Genomic DNA, 17389 nt, shown 5'->3' with positions numbered 1-17389 from the left:
ATGCTATTGAAGTGCCAGTTAGAACAGAGAGCATAACAAGAGGCTCACATGGTTATTTGCCGTTACCAATTCTGCTCAATTGCAGTTCATAATGCATTTGTGCACTATGTGATGATAAGAAAGACAGGAGCTTTTTGTCACTCCACTGCTGGATAAAGGCCTACTCATGCTGCACTGGTCATTGGGGTTTATCAAAGTGAACCACAATAGGTAGGACCACTTGGTGAATTGAGCAAAAAATATACCATGCCAAAAGCCAGGATTGAACCAGGGACCTTTAGCACTTTAGTGTAAAGCTCTCACAGTTGAGCTATTTCAGCTTTCTCTTGAAGCATTGATTCAGTTGCGATGTTATTGACGTCCCAGTTTCGTAGAGATTATTACAAGTGGATCAATGGGTAATCTATTAACCAATGATGCACATTGCAATTCATGAAGCATCCGTGCACGATGTGGAGAATAGAAATAAATACAGGAGCTTTTTGTCACTCCACTCCTGAATAAGGGCCTATTGCTGCACAAGCTGTTGGGGCTAACCCAAGTTTTTCAATTAGTTGTCATGCTTTTGAAGTGCCAGTTAGAATAGAGATCATAACATGAGGCTCACATGGTTATTTGCCATTTCCAATGATTCTCAATTTCAGTTCCTAATGAATGTGCACTATGTGGTCATTAGACATACATATGGGAGCTTTTTGTCACTCCCCTGCTGGATAAAGGCCTCCTCATGCTGCCCTGGTCATTGGGGTTTGTCAACGTTAACCACAATGGGTAGTACCACTTGGTGAAGTGAGCAAAAGTATGTCACATGCCGAAACCCGGGATTGAACCAGGGACCTTTAGATCTTCAGTCTAACGCTCTCCCAACTGAGCTATTTCGGCTTCCTCCTGCAGCATGGATTTAGTTGCCATGTTATTGACGTCCCAGTTTGGTAGAGATTATCACAAGTGGTTCAATGGGTAATCTATTGACCAATGATGCACATTGCAATTCATAAAGAATCTGTGCACGATGTGGAGATAAGAAATAAATACAGGAGCTTATTGTCACTCCACATCTGAATAAGGGCCTAATGCTACAAAAGTTATTGGGGTTGATGCAAGTTATTCAATTCGTTGTCATGCTATTGAAGTGCCAGTTAGAACAGAGAGCATAACAAGAGGCTCACATGGTTATTTGCCCTTACCAATTCTGCTCAATTGCAGTTCATAATGCATTTGTGCACTATGTGATGATAAGAAAGACAGGAGCTTTTTGTCACTCCACTGCTGGATAAAGGCCTCCTCATGCTGCACTGGTCATTGGGGTTTATCAAAGTGAACCACAATAGGTAGGACCACTTGGTGAATTGAGCAAAAAATATACCATGCCAAAAGCCAGGATTGAACCAGGGACCTTTAGCACTTCAGTCTAAAGCTCTCACAGTTGAGCTATTTCAGCTTTCTCTTGAAGCATTGATTCAGTTGCCATGTTATTGACGTCCCAGTTTCGTAGAGATTATCACAAGTGGATCAATGGGTAATCTATTAACCAATGATGCACATTGCAATTCATGAAGCATCTGTGCACGATGTGGAGAATAGAAATAAATACAGGAGCTTTTTGTCACTCCACTCCTGAATAAGGGCCTATTGCTGCACAAGCTGTTGGGGCTAACCCAAGTTTTTCAATTAGTTGTCATGCTTTTGAAGTGCCAGTTAGAATAGAGATCATAACATGAGGCTCACATGGTTATTTGCCATTTCCAATGATTCTCAATTTCAGTTCCTAATGAATGTGCACTATGTGGTCATTAGACATACATATGGGAGCTTTTTGTCACTCCCCTGCTGGATAAAGGCCTCCTCATGCTGCCCTGGTCATTGGGGTTTGTCAACGTTAACCACAATGGGTAGTACCACTTGGTGAAGTGAGCAAAAGTATGTCACATGCCGAAACCCGGGATTGAACCAGGGACCTTTAGATCTTCAGTCTAACGCTCTCCCAACTGAGCTATTTCGGCTTCCTCCTGCAGCATGGATTTAGTTGCCATGTTATTGACGTCCCAGTTTGGTAGAGATTATCACAAGTGGTTCAATGGGTAATCTATTGACCAATGATGCACATTGCAATTCATAAAGAATCTGTGCACGATGTGGAGATAAGAAATAAATACAGGAGCTTATTGTCACTCCACATCTGAATAAGGGCCTAATGCTACAAAAGTTATTGGGGTTGATGCAAGTTATTCAATTCGTTGTCATGCTATTGAAGTGCCAGTTAGAACAGAGAGCATAACAAGAGGCTCACATGGTTATTTGCCCTTACCAATTCTGCTCAATTGCAGTTCATAATGCATTTGTGCACTATGTGATGATAAGAAAGACAGGAGCTTTTTGTCACTCCACTGCTGGATAAAGGCCTCCTCATGCTGCACTGGTCATTGGGGTTTATCAAAGTGAACCACAATAGGTAGGACCACTTGGTGAATTGAGCAAAAAATATACCATGCCAAAAGCCAGGATTGAACCAGGGACCTTTAGCACTTCAGTCTAAAGCTCTCACAGTTGAGCTATTTCAGCTTTCTCTTGAAGCATTGATTCAGTTGCCATGTTATTGACGTCCCAGTTTCGTAGAGATTATCACAAGTGGATCAATGGGTAATCTATTAACCAATGATGCACATTGCAATTCATGAAGCATCTGTGCACGATGTGGAGAATAGAAATAAATACAGGAGCTTTTTGTCACTCCACTCCTGAATAAGGGCCTATTGCTGCACAAGCTGTTGGGGCTAACCCAAGTTTTTCAATTCGTTGTCATGCTTTTGAAGTGCCAGTTAGAATAGAGATCATAACATGAGGCTCACATGGTTATTTGCCATTTCCAATGATTCTCAATTTCAGTTCCTAATGAATGTGCACTATGTGGTCATTAGACATACATATGGGAGCTTTTTGTCACTCCCCTGCTGGATAAAGGCCTCCTCATGCTGCCCTGGTCATTGGGGTTTGTCAACGTTAACCACAATGGGTAGTACCACTTGGTGAAGTGAGCAAAAGTATGTCACATGCCGAAACCCGGGATTGAAGCAGGGACCTTTAGATCTTCAGTCTAACGCTCTCCCAACTGAGCTATTTCGGCTTCCTCCTGCAGCATGGATTTAGTTGCCATGTTATTGACGTCCCAGTTTGGTAGAGATTATCACAAGTGGTTCAATGGGTAATCTATTGACCAATGATGCACATTGCAATTCATAAAGAATCTGTGCACGATGTGGAGATAAGAAATAAATACAGGAGCTTATTGTCACTCCACATCTGAATAAGGGCCTAATGCTACAAAAGTTATTGGGGTTGATGCAAGTTATTCAATTCGTTGTCATGCTATTGAAGTGCCAGTTAGAACAGAGAGCATAACAAGAGGCTCACATGGTTATTTGCCGTTACCAATTCTGCTCAATTGCAGTTCATAATGCATTTGTGCACTATGTGATGATAAGAAAGACAGGAGCTTTTTGTCACTCCACTGCTGGATAAAGGCCTACTCATGCTGCACTGGTCATTGGGGTTTATCAAAGTGAACCACAATAGGTAGGACCACTTGGTGAATTGAGCAAAAAATATACCATGCCAAAAGCCAGGATTGAACCAGGGACCTTTAGCACTTCAGTGTAAAGCTCTCACAGTTGAGCTATTTCAGCTTTCTCTTGAAGCATTGATTCAGTTGCCATGTTATTGACGTCCCAGTTTCGTAGAGATTATCACAAGTGGATCAATGGGTAATCTATTAACCAATGATGCACATTGCAATTCATGAAGCATCTGTGCACGATGTGGAGAATAGAAATAAATACAGGAGCTTTTTGTCACTCCACTCCTGAATAAGGGCCTATTGCTGCACAAGCTGTTGGGGCTAACCCAAGTTTTTCAATTAGTTGTCATGCTTTTGAAGTGCCAGTTAGAATAGAGATCATAACATGAGGCTCACATGGTTATTTGCCATTTCCAATGATTCTCAATTTCAGTTCCTAATGAATGTGCACTATGTGGTCATTAGACATACATATGGGAGCTTTTTGTCACTCCCCTGCTGGATAAAGGCCTCCTCATGCTGCCCTGGTCATTGGGGTTTGTCAACGTTAACCACAATGGGTAGTACCACTTGGTGAAGTGAGCAAAAGTATGTCACATGCCGAAACCCGGGATTGAACCAGGGACCTTTAGATCTTCAGTCTAACGCTCTCCCAACTGAGCTATTTCGGCTTCCTCCTGCAGCATGGATTTAGTTGCCATGTTATTGACGTCCCAGTTTGGTAGAGATTATCACAAGTGGTTCAATGGGTAATCTATTGACCAATGATGCACATTGCAATTCATAAAGAATCTGTGCACGATGTGGAGATAAGAAATAAATACAGGAGCTTATTGTCACTCCACATCTGAATAAGGGCCTAATGCTACAAAAGTTATTGGGGTTGATGCAAGTTATTCAATTCGTTGTCATGCTATTGAAGTGCCAGTTAGAACAGAGAGCATAACAAGAGGCTCACATGGTTATTTGCCCTTACCAATTCTGCTCAATTGCAGTTCATAATGCATTTGTGCACTATGTGATGATAAGAAAGACAGGAGCTTTTTGTCACTCCACTGCTGGATAAAGGCCTCCTCATGCTGCACTGGTCATTGGGGTTTATCAAAGTGAACCACAATAGGTAGGACCACTTGGTGAATTGAGCAAAAAATATACCATGCCAAAAGCCAGGATTGAACCAGGGACCTTTAGCACTTCAGTCTAAAGCTCTCACAGTTGAGCTATTTCAGCTTTCTCTTGAAGCATTGATTCAGTTGCCATGTTATTGACGTCCCAGTTTCGTAGAGATTATCACAAGTGGATCAATGGGTAATCTATTAACCAATGATGCACATTGCAATTCATGAAGCATCTGTGCACGATGTGGAGAATAGAAATAAATACAGGAGCTTTTTGTCACTCCACTCCTGAATAAGGGCCTATTGCTGCACAAGCTGTTGGGGCTAACCCAAGTTTTTCAATTCGTTGTCATGCTTTTGAAGTGCCAGTTAGAATAGAGATCATAACATGAGGCTCACATGGTTATTTGCCATTTCCAATGATTCTCAATTTCAGTTCCTAATGAATGTGCACTATGTGGTCATTAGACATACATATGGGAGCTTTTTGTCACTCCCCTGCTGGATAAAGGCCTCCTCATGCTGCCCTGGTCATTGGGGTTTGTCAACGTTAACCACAATGGGTAGTACCACTTGGTGAAGTGAGCAAAAGTATGTCACATGCCGAAACCCGGGATTGAAGCAGGGACCTTTAGATCTTCAGTCTAACGCTCTCCCAACTGAGCTATTTCGGCTTCCTCCTGCAGCATGGATTTAGTTGCCATGTTATTGACGTCCCAGTTTGGTAGAGATTATCACAAGTGGTTCAATGGGTAATCTATTGACCAATGATGCACATTGCAATTCATAAAGAATCTGTGCACGATGTGGAGATAAGAAATAAATACAGGAGCTTATTGTCACTCCACATCTGAATAAGGGCCTAATGCTACAAAAGTTATTGGGGTTGATGCAAGTTATTCAATTCGTTGTCATGCTATTGAAGTGCCAGTTAGAACAGAGAGCATAACAAGAGGCTCACATGGTTATTTGCCGTTACCAATTCTGCTCAATTGCAGTTCATAATGCATTTGTGCACTATGTGATGATAAGAAAGACAGGAGCTTTTTGTCACTCCACTGCTGGATAAAGGCCTACTCATGCTGCACTGGTCATTGGGGTTTATCAAAGTGAACCACAATAGGTAGGACCACTTGGTGAATTGAGCAAAAAATATACCATGCCAAAAGCCAGGATTGAACCAGGGACCTTTAGCACTTCAGTGTAAAGCTCTCACAGTTGAGCTATTTCAGCTTTCTCTTGAAGCATTGATTCAGTTGCCATGTTATTGACGTCCCAGTTTCGTAGAGATTATCACAAGTGGATCAATGGGTAATCTATTAACCAATGATGCACATTGCAATTCATGAAGCATCTGTGCACGATGTGGAGAATAGAAATAAATACAGGAGCTTTTTGTCACTCCACTCCTGAATAAGGGCCTATTGCTGCACAAGCTGTTGGGGCTAACCCAAGTTTTTCAATTAGTTGTCATGCTTTTGAAGTGCCAGTTAGAATAGAGATCATAACATGAGGCTCACATGGTTATTTGCCATTTCCAATGATTCTCAATTTCAGTTCCTAATGAATGTGCACTATGTGGTCATTAGACATACATATGGGAGCTTTTTGTCACTCCCCTGCTGGATAAAGGCCTCCTCATGCTGCCCTGGTCATTGGGGTTTGTCAACGTTAACCACAATGGGTAGTACCACTTGGTGAAGTGAGCAAAAGTATGTCACATGCCGAAACCCGGGATTGAACCAGGGACCTTTAGATCTTCAGTCTAACGCTCTCCCAACTGAGCTATTTCGGCTTCCTCCTGCAGCATGGATTTAGTTGCCATGTTATTGACGTCCCAGTTTGGTAGAGATTATCACAAGTGGTTCAATGGGTAATCTATTGACCAATGATGCACATTGCAATTCATAAAGAATCTGTGCACGATGTGGAGATAAGAAATAAATACAGGAGCTTATTGTCACTCCACATCTGAATAAGGGCCTAATGCTACAAAAGTTATTGGGGTTGATGCAAGTTATTCAATTCGTTGTCATGCTATTGAAGTGCCAGTTAGAACAGAGAGCATAACAAGAGGCTCACATGGTTATTTGCCCTTACCAATTCTGCTCAATTGCAGTTCATAATGCATTTGTGCACTATGTGATGATAAGAAAGACAGGAGCTTTTTGTCACTCCACTGCTGGATAAAGGCCTCCTCATGCTGCACTGGTCATTGGGGTTTATCAAAGTGAACCACAATAGGTAGGACCACTTGGTGAATTGAGCAAAAAATATACCATGCCAAAAGCCAGGATTGAACCAGGGACCTTTAGCACTTCAGTCTAAAGCTCTCACAGTTGAGCTATTTCAGCTTTCTCTTGAAGCATTGATTCAGTTGCCATGTTATTGACGTCCCAGTTTCGTAGAGATTATCACAAGTGGATCAATGGGTAATCTATTAACCAATGATGCACATTGCAATTCATGAAGCATCTGTGCACGATGTGGAGAATAGAAATAAATACAGGAGCTTTTTGTCACTCCACTCCTGAATAAGGGCCTATTGCTGCACAAGCTGTTGGGGCTAACCCAAGTTTTTCAATTAGTTGTCATGCTTTTGAAGTGCCAGTTAGAATAGAGATCATAACATGAGGCTCACATGGTTATTTGCCATTTCCAATGATTCTCAATTTCAGTTCCTAATGAATGTGCACTATGTGGTCATTAGACATACATATGGGAGCTTTTTGTCACTCCCCTGCTGGATAAAGGCCTCCTCATGCTGCCCTGGTCATTGGGGTTTGTCAACGTTAACCACAATGGGTAGTACCACTTGGTGAAGTGAGCAAAAGTATGTCACATGCCGAAACCCGGGATTGAACCAGGGACCTTTAGATCTTCAGTCTAACGCTCTCCCAACTGAGCTATTTCGGCTTCCTCCTGCAGCATGGATTTAGTTGCCATGTTATTGACGTCCCAGTTTGGTAGAGATTATCACAAGTGGTTCAATGGGTAATCTATTGACCAATGATGCACATTGCAATTCATAAAGAATCTGTGCACGATGTGGAGATAAGAAATAAATACAGGAGCTTATTGTCACTCCACATCTGAATAAGGGCCTAATGCTACAAAAGTTATTGGGGTTGATGCAAGTTATTCAATTCGTTGTCATGCTATTGAAGTGCCAGTTAGAACAGAGAGCATAACAAGAGGCTCACATGGTTATTTGCCCTTACCAATTCTGCTCAATTGCAGTTCATAATGCATTTGTGCACTATGTGATGATAAGAAAGACAGGAGCTTTTTGTCACTCCACTGCTGGATAAAGGCCTCCTCATGCTGCACTGGTCATTGGGGTTTATCAAAGTGAACCACAATAGGTAGGACCACTTGGTGAATTGAGCAAAAAATATACCATGCCAAAAGCCAGGATTGAACCAGGGACCTTTAGCACTTCAGTCTAAAGCTCTCACAGTTGAGCTATTTCAGCTTTCTCTTGAAGCATTGATTTAGTTGCCATGTTATTGACGTCCCAGTTTCGTAGAGATTATCACAAGTGGATCAATGGGTAATCTATTAACCAATGATGCACATTGCAATTCATGAAGCATCTGTGCACGATGTGGAGAATAGAAATAAATACAGGAGCTTTTTGTCACTCCACTCCTGAATAAGGGCCTATTGCTGCACAAGCTGTTGGGGCTAACCCAAGTTTTTCAATTAGTTGTCATGCTTTTGAAGTGCCAGTTAGAATAGAGATCATAACATGAGGCTCACATGGTTATTTGCCATTTCCAATGATTCTCAATTTCAGTTCCTAATGAATGTGCACTATGTGGTCATTAGACATACATATGGGAGCTTTTTGTCACTCCCCTGCTGGATAAAGGCCTCCTCATGCTGCCCTGGTCATTGGGGTTTGTCAACGTTAACCACAATGGGTAGTACCACTTGGTGAAGTGAGCAAAAGTATGTCACATGCCGAAACCCGGGATTGAACCAGGGACCTTTAGATCTTCAGTCTAACGCTCTCCCAACTGAGCTATTTCGGCTTCCTCCTGCAGCATGGATTTAGTTGCCATGTTATTGACGTCCCAGTTTGGTAGAGATTATCACAAGTGGTTCAATGGGTAATCTATTGACCAATGATGCACATTGCAATTCATAAAGAATCTGTGCACGATGTGGAGATAAGAAATAAATACAGGAGCTTATTGTCACTCCACATCTGAATAAGGGCCTAATGCTACAAAAGTTATTGGGGTTGATGCAAGTTATTCAATTCGTTGTCATGCTATTGAAGTGCCAGTTAGAACAGAGAGCATAACAAGAGGCTCACATGGTTATTTGCCCTTACCAATTCTGCTCAATTGCAGTTCATAATGCATTTGTGCACTATGTGATGATAAGAAAGACAGGAGCTTTTTGTCACTCCACTGCTGGATAAAGGCCTCCTCATGCTGCACTGGTCATTGGGGTTTATCAAAGTGAACCACAATAGGTAGGACCACTTGGTGAATTGAGCAAAAAACATACCATGCCAAAAGCCAGGATTGAACCAGGGACCTTTAGCACTTCAGTGTAAAGCTCTCACAGTTGAGCTATTTCAGCTTTCTCTTGAAGCATTGATTCAGTTGCCATGTTATTGACGTCCCAGTTTCGTAGAGATTATCACAAGTGGATCAATGGGTAATCTATTAACCAATGATGCACATTGCAATTCATGAAGCATCTGTGCACGATGTGGAGAATAGAAATAAATACAGGAGCTTTTTGTCACTCCACTCCTGAATAAGGGCCTATTGCTGCACAAGCTGTTGGGGCTAACCCAAGTTTTTCAATTAGTTGTCATGCTTTTGAAGTGCCAGTTAGAATAGAGATCATAACATGAGGCTCACATGGTTATTTGCCATTTCCAATGATTCTCAATTTCAGTTCCTAATGAATGTGCACTATGTGGTCATTAGACATACATATGGGAGCTTTTTGTCACTCCCCTGCTGGATAAAGGCCTCCTCATGCTGCCCTGGTCATTGGGGTTTGTCAACGTTAACCACAATGGGTAGTACCACTTGGTGAAGTGAGCAAAAGTATGTCACATGCCGAAACCCGGGATTGAAGCAGGGACCTTTAGATCTTCAGTCTAACGCTCTCCCAACTGAGCTATTTCGGCTTCCTCCTGCAGCATGGATTTAGTTGCCATGTTATTGACGTCCCAGTTTGGTAGAGATTATCACAAGTGGTTCAATGGGTAATCTATTGACCAATGATGCACATTGCAATTCATAAAGAATCTGTGCACGATGTGGAGATAAGAAATAAATACAGGAGCTTATTGTCACTCCACATCTGAATAAGGGCCTAATGCTACAAAAGTTATTGGGGTTGATGCAAGTTATTCAATTCGTTGTCATGCTATTGAAGTGCCAGTTAGAACAGAGAGCATAACAAGAGGCTCACATGGTTATTTGCCCTTACCAATTCTGCTCAATTGCAGTTCATAATGCATTTGTGCACTATGTGATGATAAGAAAGACAGGAGCTTTTTGTCACTCCACTGCTGGATAAAGGCCTCCTCATGCTGCACTGGTCATTGGGGTTTATCAAAGTGAACCACAATAGGTAGGACCACTTGGTGAATTGAGCAAAAAACATACCATGCCAAAAGCCAGGATTGAACCAGGGACCTTTAGCACTTCAGTGTAAAGCTCTCACAGTTGAGCTATTTCAGCTTTCTCTTGAAGCATTGATTCAGTTGCCATGTTATTGACGTCCCAGTTTCGTAGAGATTATCACAAGTGGATCAATGGGTAATCTATTAACCAATGATGCACATTGCAATTCATGAAGCATCTGTGCACGATGTGGAGAATAGAAATAAATACAGGAGCTTTTTGTCACTCCACTCCTGAATAAGGGCCTATTGCTGCACAAGCTGTTGGGGCTAACCCAAGTTTTTCAATTAGTTGTCATGCTTTTGAAGTGCCAGTTAGAATAGAGATCATAACATGAGGCTCACATGGTTATTTGCCATTTCCAATGATTCTCAATTTCAGTTCCTAATGAATGTGCACTATGTGGTCATTAGACATACATATGGGAGCTTTTTGTCACTCCCCTGCTGGATAAAGGCCTCCTCATGCTGCCCTGGTCATTGGGGTTTGTCAACGTTAACCACAATGGGTAGTACCACTTGGTGAAGTGAGCAAAAGTATGTCACATGCCGAAACCCGGGATTGAAGCAGGGACCTTTAGATCTTCAGTCTAACGCTCTCCCAACTGAGCTATTTCGGCTTCCTCCTGCAGCATGGATTTAGTTGCCATGTTATTGACGTCCCAGTTTGGTAGAGATTATCACAAGTGGTTCAATGGGTAATCTATTGACCAATGATGCACATTGCAATTCATAAAGAATCTGTGCACGATGTGGAGATAAGAAATAAATACAGGAGCTTATTGTCACTCCACATCTGAATAAGGGCCTAATGCTACAAAAGTTATTGGGGTTGATGCAAGTTATTCAATTCGTTGTCATGCTATTGAAGTGCCAGTTAGAACAGAGAGCATAACAAGAGGCTCACATGGTTATTTGCCCTTACCAATTCTGCTCAATTGCAGTTCATAATGCATTTGTGCACTATGTGATGATAAGAAAGACAGGAGCTTTTTGTCACTCCACTGCTGGATAAAGGCCTCCTCATGCTGCACTGGTCATTGGGGTTTATCAAAGTGAACCACAATAGGTAGGACCACTTGGTGAATTGAGCAAAAAATATACCATGCCAAAAGCCAGGATTGAACCAGGGACCTTTAGCACTTCAGTCTAAAGCTCTCACAGTTGAGCTATTTCAGCTTTCTCTTGAAGCATTGATTCAGTTGCCATGTTATTGACGTCCCAGTTTCGTAGAGATTATCACAAGTGGATCAATGGGTAATCTATTAACCAATGATGCACATTGCAATTCATGAAGCATCTGTGCACGATGTGGAGAATAGAAATAAATACAGGAGCTTTTTGTCACTCCACTCCTGAATAAGGGCCTATTGCTGCACAAGCTGTTGGGGCTAACCCAAGTTTTTCAATTAGTTGTCATGCTTTTGAAGTGCCAGTTAGAATAGAGATCATAACATGAGGCTCACATGGTTATTTGCCATTTCCAATGATTCTCAATTTCAGTTCCTAATGAATGTGCACTATGTGGTCATTAGACATACATATGGGAGCTTTTTGTCACTCCCCTGCTGGATAAAGGCCTCCTCATGCTGCCCTGGTCATTGGGGTTTGTCAACGTTAACCACAATGGGTAGTACCACTTGGTGAAGTGAGCAAAAGTATGTCACATGCCGAAACCCGGGATTGAACCAGGGACCTTTAGATCTTCAGTCTAACGCTCTCCCAACTGAGCTATTTCGGCTTCCTCCTGCAGCATGGATTTAGTTGCCATGTTATTGACGTCCCAGTTTGGTAGAGATTATCACAAGTGGTTCAATGGGTAATCTATTGACCAATGATGCACATTGCAATTCATAAAGAATCTGTGCACGATGTGGAGATAAGAAATAAATACAGGAGCTTATTGTCACTCCACATCTGAATAAGGGCCTAATGCTACAAAAGTTATTGGGGTTGATGCAAGTTATTCAATTCGTTGTCATGCTATTGAAGTGCCAGTTAGAACAGAGAGCATAACAAGAGGCTCACATGGTTATTTGCCCTTACCAATTCTGCTCAATTGCAGTTCATAATGCATTTGTGCACTATGTGATGATAAGAAAGACAGGAGCTTTTTGTCACTCCACTGCTGGATAAAGGCCTCCTCATGCTGCACTGGTCATTGGGGTTTATCAAAGTGAACCACAATAGGTAGGACCACTTGGTGAATTGAGCAAAAAATATACCATGCCAAAAGCCAGGATTGAACCAGGGACCTTTAGCACTTCAGTCTAAAGCTCTCACAGTTGAGCTATTTCAGCTTTCTCTTGAAGCATTGATTCAGTTGCCATGTTATTGACGTCCCAGTTTCGTAGAGATTATCACAAGTGGATCAATGGGTAATCTATTAACCAATGATGCACATTGCAATTCATGAAGCATCTGTGCACGATGTGGAGAATAGAAATAAATACAGGAGCTTTTTGTCACTCCACTCCTGAATAAGGGCCTATTGCTGCACAAGCTGTTGGGGCTAACCCAAGTTTTTCAATTCGTTGTCATGCTTTTGAAGTGCCAGTTAGAATAGAGATCATAACATGAGGCTCACATGGTTATTTGCCATTTCCAATGATTCTCAATTTCAGTTCCTAATGAATGTGCACTATGTGGTCATTAGACATACATATGGGAGCTTTTTGTCACTCCCCTGCTGGATAAAGGCCTCCTCATGCTGCCCTGGTCATTGGGGTTTGTCAACGTTAACCACAATGGGTAGTACCACTTGGTGAAGTGAGCAAAAGTATGTCACATGCCGAAACCCGGGATTGAAGCAGGGACCTTTAGATCTTCAGTCTAACGCTCTCCCAACTGAGCTATTTCGGCTTCCTCCTGCAGCATGGATTTAGTTGCCATGTTATTGACGTCCCAGTTTGGTAGAGATTATCACAAGTGGTTCAATGGGTAATCTATTGACCAATGATGCACATTGCAATTCATAAAGAATCTGTGCACGATGTGGAGATAAGAAATAAATACAGGAGCTTATTGTCACTCCACATCTGAATAAGGGCCTAATGCTACAAAAGTTATTGGGGTTGATGCAAGTTATTCAATTCGTTGTCATGCTATTGAAGTGCCAGTTAGAACAGAGAGCATAACAAGAGGCTCACATGGTTATTTGCCGTTACCAATTCTGCTCAATTGCAGTTCATAATGCATTTGTGCACTATGTGATGATAAGAAAGACAGGAGCTTTTTGTCACTCCACTGCTGGATAAAGGCCTCCTCATGCTGCACTGGTCATTGGGGTTTATCAAAGTGAACCACAATAGGTAGGACCACTTGGTGAATTGAGCAAAAAATATACCATGCCAAAAGCCAGGATTGAACCAGGGACCTTTAGCACTTCAGTCTAAAGCTCTCACAGTTGAGCTATTTCAGCTTTCTCTTGAAGCATTGATTCAGTTGCCATGTTATTGACGTCCCAGTTTCGTAGAGATTATCACAAGTGGATCAATGGGTAATCTATTAACCAATGATGCACATTGCAATTCATGAAGCATCTGTGCACGATGTGGAGAATAGAAATAAATACAGGAGCTTTTTGTCACTCCACTCCTGAATAAGGGCCTATTGCTGCACAAGCTGTTGGGGCTAACCCAAGTTTTTCAATTAGTTGTCATGCTTTTGAAGTGCCAGTTAGAATAGAGATCATAACATGAGGCTCACATGGTTATTTGCCATTTCCAATGATTCTCAATTTCAGTTCCTAATGAATGTGCACTATGTGGTCATTAGACATACATATGGGAGCTTTTTGTCACTCCCCTGCTGGATAAAGGCCTCCTCATGCTGCCCTGGTCATTGGGGTTTGTCAACGTTAACCACAATGGGTAGTACCACTTGGTGAAGTGAGCAAAAGTATGTCACATGCCGAAACCCGGGATTGAACCAGGGACCTTTAGATCTTCAGTCTAACGCTCTCCCAACTGAGCTATTTCGGCTTCCTCCTGCAGCATGGATTTAGTTGCCATGTTATTGACGTCCCAGTTTGGTAGAGATTATCACAAGTGGTTCAATGGGTAATCTATTGACCAATGATGCACATTGCAATTCATAAAGAATCTGTGCACGATGTGGAGATAAGAAATAAATACAGGAGCTTATTGTCACTCCACATCTGAATAAGGGCCTAATGCTACAAAAGTTATTGGGGTTGATGCAAGTTATTCAATTCGTTGTCATGCTATTGAAGTGCCAGTTAGAACAGAGAGCATAACAAGAGGCTCACATGGTTATTTGCCCTTACCAATTCTGCTCAATTGCAGTTCATAATGCATTTGTGCACTATGTGATGATAAGAAAGACAGGAGCTTTTTGTCACTCCACTGCTGGATAAAGGCCTCCTCATGCTGCACTGGTCATTGGGGTTTATCAAAGTGAACCACAATAGGTAGGACCACTTGGTGAATTGAGCAAAAAATATACCATGCCAAAAGCCAGGATTGAACCAGGGACCTTTAGCACTTCAGTCTAAAGCTCTCACAGTTGAGCTATTTCAGCTTTCTCTTGAAGCATTGATTCAGTTGCCATGTTATTGACGTCCCAGTTTCGTAGAGATTATCACAAGTGGATCAATGGGTAATCTATTAACCAATGATGCACATTGCAATTCATGAAGCATCTGTGCACGATGTGGAGAATAGAAATAAATACAGGAGCTTTTTGTCACTCCACTCCTGAATAAGGGCCTATTGCTGCACAAGCTGTTGGGGCTAACCCAAGTTTTTCAATTAGTTGTCATGCTTTTGAAGTGCCAGTTAGAATAGAGATCATAACATGAGGCTCACATGGTTATTTGCCATTTCCAATGATTCTCAATTTCAGTTCCTAATGAATGTGCACTATGTGGTCATTAGACATACATATGGGAGCTTTTTGTCACTCCCCTGCTGGATAAAGGCCTCCTCATGCTGCCCTGGTCATTGGGGTTTGTCAACGTTAACCACAATGGGTAGTACCACTTGGTGAAGTGAGCAAAAGTATGTCACATGCCGAAACCCGGGATTGAACCAGGGACCTTTAGATCTTCAGTCTAACGCTCTCCCAACTGAGCTATTTCGGCTTCCTCCTGCAGCATGGATTTAGTTGCCATGTTATTGACGTCCCAGTTTGGTAGAGATTATCACAAGTGGTTCAATGGGTAATCTATTGACCAATGATGCACATTGCAATTCATAAAGAATCTGTGCACGATGTGGAGATAAGAAATAAATACAGGAGCTTATTGTCACTCCACATCTGAATAAGGGCCTAATGCTACAAAAGTTATTGGGGTTGATGCAAGTTATTCAATTCGTTGTCATGCTATTGAAGTGCCAGTTAGAACAGAGAGCATAACAAGAGGCTCACATGGTTATTTGCCCTTACCAATTCTGCTCAATTGCAGTTCATAATGCATTTGTGCACTATGTGATGATAAGAAAGACAGGAGCTTTTTGTCACTCCACTGCTGGATAAAGGCCTCCTCATGCTGCACTGGTCATTGGGGTTTATCAAAGTGAACCACAATAGGTAGGACCACTTGGTGAATTGAGCAAAAAATATACCATGCCAAAAGCCAGGATTGAACCAGGGACCTTTAGCACTTCAGTCTAAAGCTCTCACAGTTGAGCTATTTCAGCTTTCTCTTGAAGCATTGATTCAGTTGCCATGTTATTGACGTCCCAGTTTCGTAGAGATTATCACAAGTGGATCAATGGGTAATCTATTAACCAATGATGCACATTGCAATTCATGAAGCATCTGTGCACGATGTGGAGAATAGAAATAAATACAGGAGCTTTTTGTCACTCCACTCCTGAATAAGGGCCTATTGCTGCACAAGCTGTTGGGGCTAACCCAAGTTTTTCAATTAGTTGTCATGCTTTTGAAGTGCCAGTTAGAATAGAGATCATAACATGAGGCTCACATGGTTATTTGCCATTTCCAATGATTCTCAATTTCAGTTCCTAATGAATGTGCACTATGTGGTCATTAGACATACATATGGGAGCTTTTTGTCACTCCCCTGCTGGATAAAGGCCTCCTCATGCTGCCCTGGTCATTGGGGTTTGTCAACGTTAACCACAATGGGTAGTACCACTTGGTGAAGTGAGCAAAAGTATGTCACATGCCGAAACCCGGGATTGAACCAGGGACCTTTAGATCTTCAGTCTAACGCTCTCCCAACTGAGCTATTTCGGCTTCCTCCTGCAGCATGGATTTAGTTGCCATGTTATTGACGTCCCAGTTTGGTAGAGATTATCACAAGTGGTTCAATGGGTAATCTATTGACCAATGATGCACATTGCAATTCATAAAGAATCTGTGCACGATGTGGAGATAAGAAATAAATACAGGAGCTTATTGTCACTCCACATCTGAATAAGGGCCTAATGCTACAAAAGTTATTGGGGTTGATGCAAGTTATTCAATTCGTTGTCATGCTATTGAAGTGCCAGTTAGAACAGAGAGCATAACAAGAGGCTCACATGGTTATTTGCCGTTACCAATTCTGCTCAATTGCAGTTCATAATGCATTTGTGCACTATGTGATGATAAGAAAGACAGGAGCTTTTTGTCACTCCACTGCTGGATAAAGGCCTCCTCATGCTGCACTGGTCATTGGGGTTTATCAAAGTGAACCACAATAGGTAGGACCACTTGGTGAATTGAGCAAAAAATATACCATGCCAAAAGCCAGGATTGAACCAGGGACCTTTAGCACTTCAGTCTAAAGCTCTCACAGTTGAGCTATTTCAGCTTTCTCTTGAAGCATTGATTCAGTTGCCATGTTATTGACGTCCCAGTTTCGTAGAGATTATCACAAGTGGATCAATGGGTAATCTATTAACCAATGATGCACATTGCAATTCATGAAGCATCTGTGCACGATGTGGAGAATAGAAATAAATACAGGAGCTTTTTGTCACTCCACTCCTGAATAAGGGCCTATTGCTGCACAAGCTGTTGGGGCTAACCCAAGTTTTTCAATTCGTTGTCATGCTTTTGAAGTGC

At 41.9% G+C, this 17389-nt stretch overlaps 15 non-coding genes across 15 annotated transcripts; all 15 read right to left on the bottom strand.

Moving 5' to 3' along the window:
* Window positions 1-809: 809 nt before the first annotated feature.
* TRNAF-GAA (transfer RNA phenylalanine (anticodon GAA)) lies at window positions 810-882 on the bottom strand. The gene has a single exon. It is a non-coding gene; the product is annotated as a tRNA-Phe (tRNA).
* Window positions 883-1930: 1048 nt separating this feature from the next.
* TRNAF-GAA (transfer RNA phenylalanine (anticodon GAA)) lies at window positions 1931-2003 on the bottom strand. The gene has a single exon. It is a non-coding gene; the product is annotated as a tRNA-Phe (tRNA).
* A 1048-nt stretch (window positions 2004-3051) lies between these two features.
* On the bottom strand, window positions 3052-3124 carry TRNAF-GAA (transfer RNA phenylalanine (anticodon GAA)). Its single transcript has one exon. It is a non-coding gene; the product is annotated as a tRNA-Phe (tRNA).
* A 1048-nt stretch (window positions 3125-4172) lies between these two features.
* On the bottom strand, window positions 4173-4245 carry TRNAF-GAA (transfer RNA phenylalanine (anticodon GAA)). Its single transcript has one exon. It is a non-coding gene; the product is annotated as a tRNA-Phe (tRNA).
* Window positions 4246-5293: 1048 nt separating this feature from the next.
* TRNAF-GAA (transfer RNA phenylalanine (anticodon GAA)) lies at window positions 5294-5366 on the bottom strand. Its single transcript has one exon. It is a non-coding gene; the product is annotated as a tRNA-Phe (tRNA).
* A 1048-nt stretch (window positions 5367-6414) lies between these two features.
* TRNAF-GAA (transfer RNA phenylalanine (anticodon GAA)) lies at window positions 6415-6487 on the bottom strand. Its single transcript has one exon. It is a non-coding gene; the product is annotated as a tRNA-Phe (tRNA).
* A 1048-nt stretch (window positions 6488-7535) lies between these two features.
* TRNAF-GAA (transfer RNA phenylalanine (anticodon GAA)) lies at window positions 7536-7608 on the bottom strand. Its single transcript has one exon. It is a non-coding gene; the product is annotated as a tRNA-Phe (tRNA).
* Window positions 7609-8656: 1048 nt separating this feature from the next.
* TRNAF-GAA (transfer RNA phenylalanine (anticodon GAA)) lies at window positions 8657-8729 on the bottom strand. The gene has a single exon. It is a non-coding gene; the product is annotated as a tRNA-Phe (tRNA).
* Window positions 8730-9777: 1048 nt separating this feature from the next.
* Window positions 9778-9850, bottom strand: TRNAF-GAA (transfer RNA phenylalanine (anticodon GAA)). Its single transcript has one exon. It is a non-coding gene; the product is annotated as a tRNA-Phe (tRNA).
* A 1048-nt stretch (window positions 9851-10898) lies between these two features.
* Window positions 10899-10971, bottom strand: TRNAF-GAA (transfer RNA phenylalanine (anticodon GAA)). Its single transcript has one exon. It is a non-coding gene; the product is annotated as a tRNA-Phe (tRNA).
* A 1048-nt stretch (window positions 10972-12019) lies between these two features.
* Window positions 12020-12092, bottom strand: TRNAF-GAA (transfer RNA phenylalanine (anticodon GAA)). Its single transcript has one exon. It is a non-coding gene; the product is annotated as a tRNA-Phe (tRNA).
* Window positions 12093-13140: 1048 nt separating this feature from the next.
* On the bottom strand, window positions 13141-13213 carry TRNAF-GAA (transfer RNA phenylalanine (anticodon GAA)). Its single transcript has one exon. It is a non-coding gene; the product is annotated as a tRNA-Phe (tRNA).
* Window positions 13214-14261: 1048 nt separating this feature from the next.
* TRNAF-GAA (transfer RNA phenylalanine (anticodon GAA)) lies at window positions 14262-14334 on the bottom strand. The gene has a single exon. It is a non-coding gene; the product is annotated as a tRNA-Phe (tRNA).
* Window positions 14335-15382: 1048 nt separating this feature from the next.
* On the bottom strand, window positions 15383-15455 carry TRNAF-GAA (transfer RNA phenylalanine (anticodon GAA)). Its single transcript has one exon. It is a non-coding gene; the product is annotated as a tRNA-Phe (tRNA).
* A 1048-nt stretch (window positions 15456-16503) lies between these two features.
* TRNAF-GAA (transfer RNA phenylalanine (anticodon GAA)) lies at window positions 16504-16576 on the bottom strand. Its single transcript has one exon. It is a non-coding gene; the product is annotated as a tRNA-Phe (tRNA).
* Between the last annotated feature and the right edge of the window lie 813 nt (window positions 16577-17389).

This window comes from Petromyzon marinus, chromosome 19, assembly GCF_048934315.1.
Source record: "Petromyzon marinus isolate PM22_M1 ecotype Great Lakes invasive population chromosome 19, UKy_Petmar_22M1.pri1.0, whole genome shotgun sequence".
Classification (NCBI taxonomy): domain Eukaryota; kingdom Metazoa; phylum Chordata; class Hyperoartia; order Petromyzontiformes; family Petromyzontidae; genus Petromyzon; species Petromyzon marinus.
The sequence above is the reverse complement of the archived record's forward strand: the minus strand, read 5'-3'. Positions and strand labels throughout refer to the sequence as shown.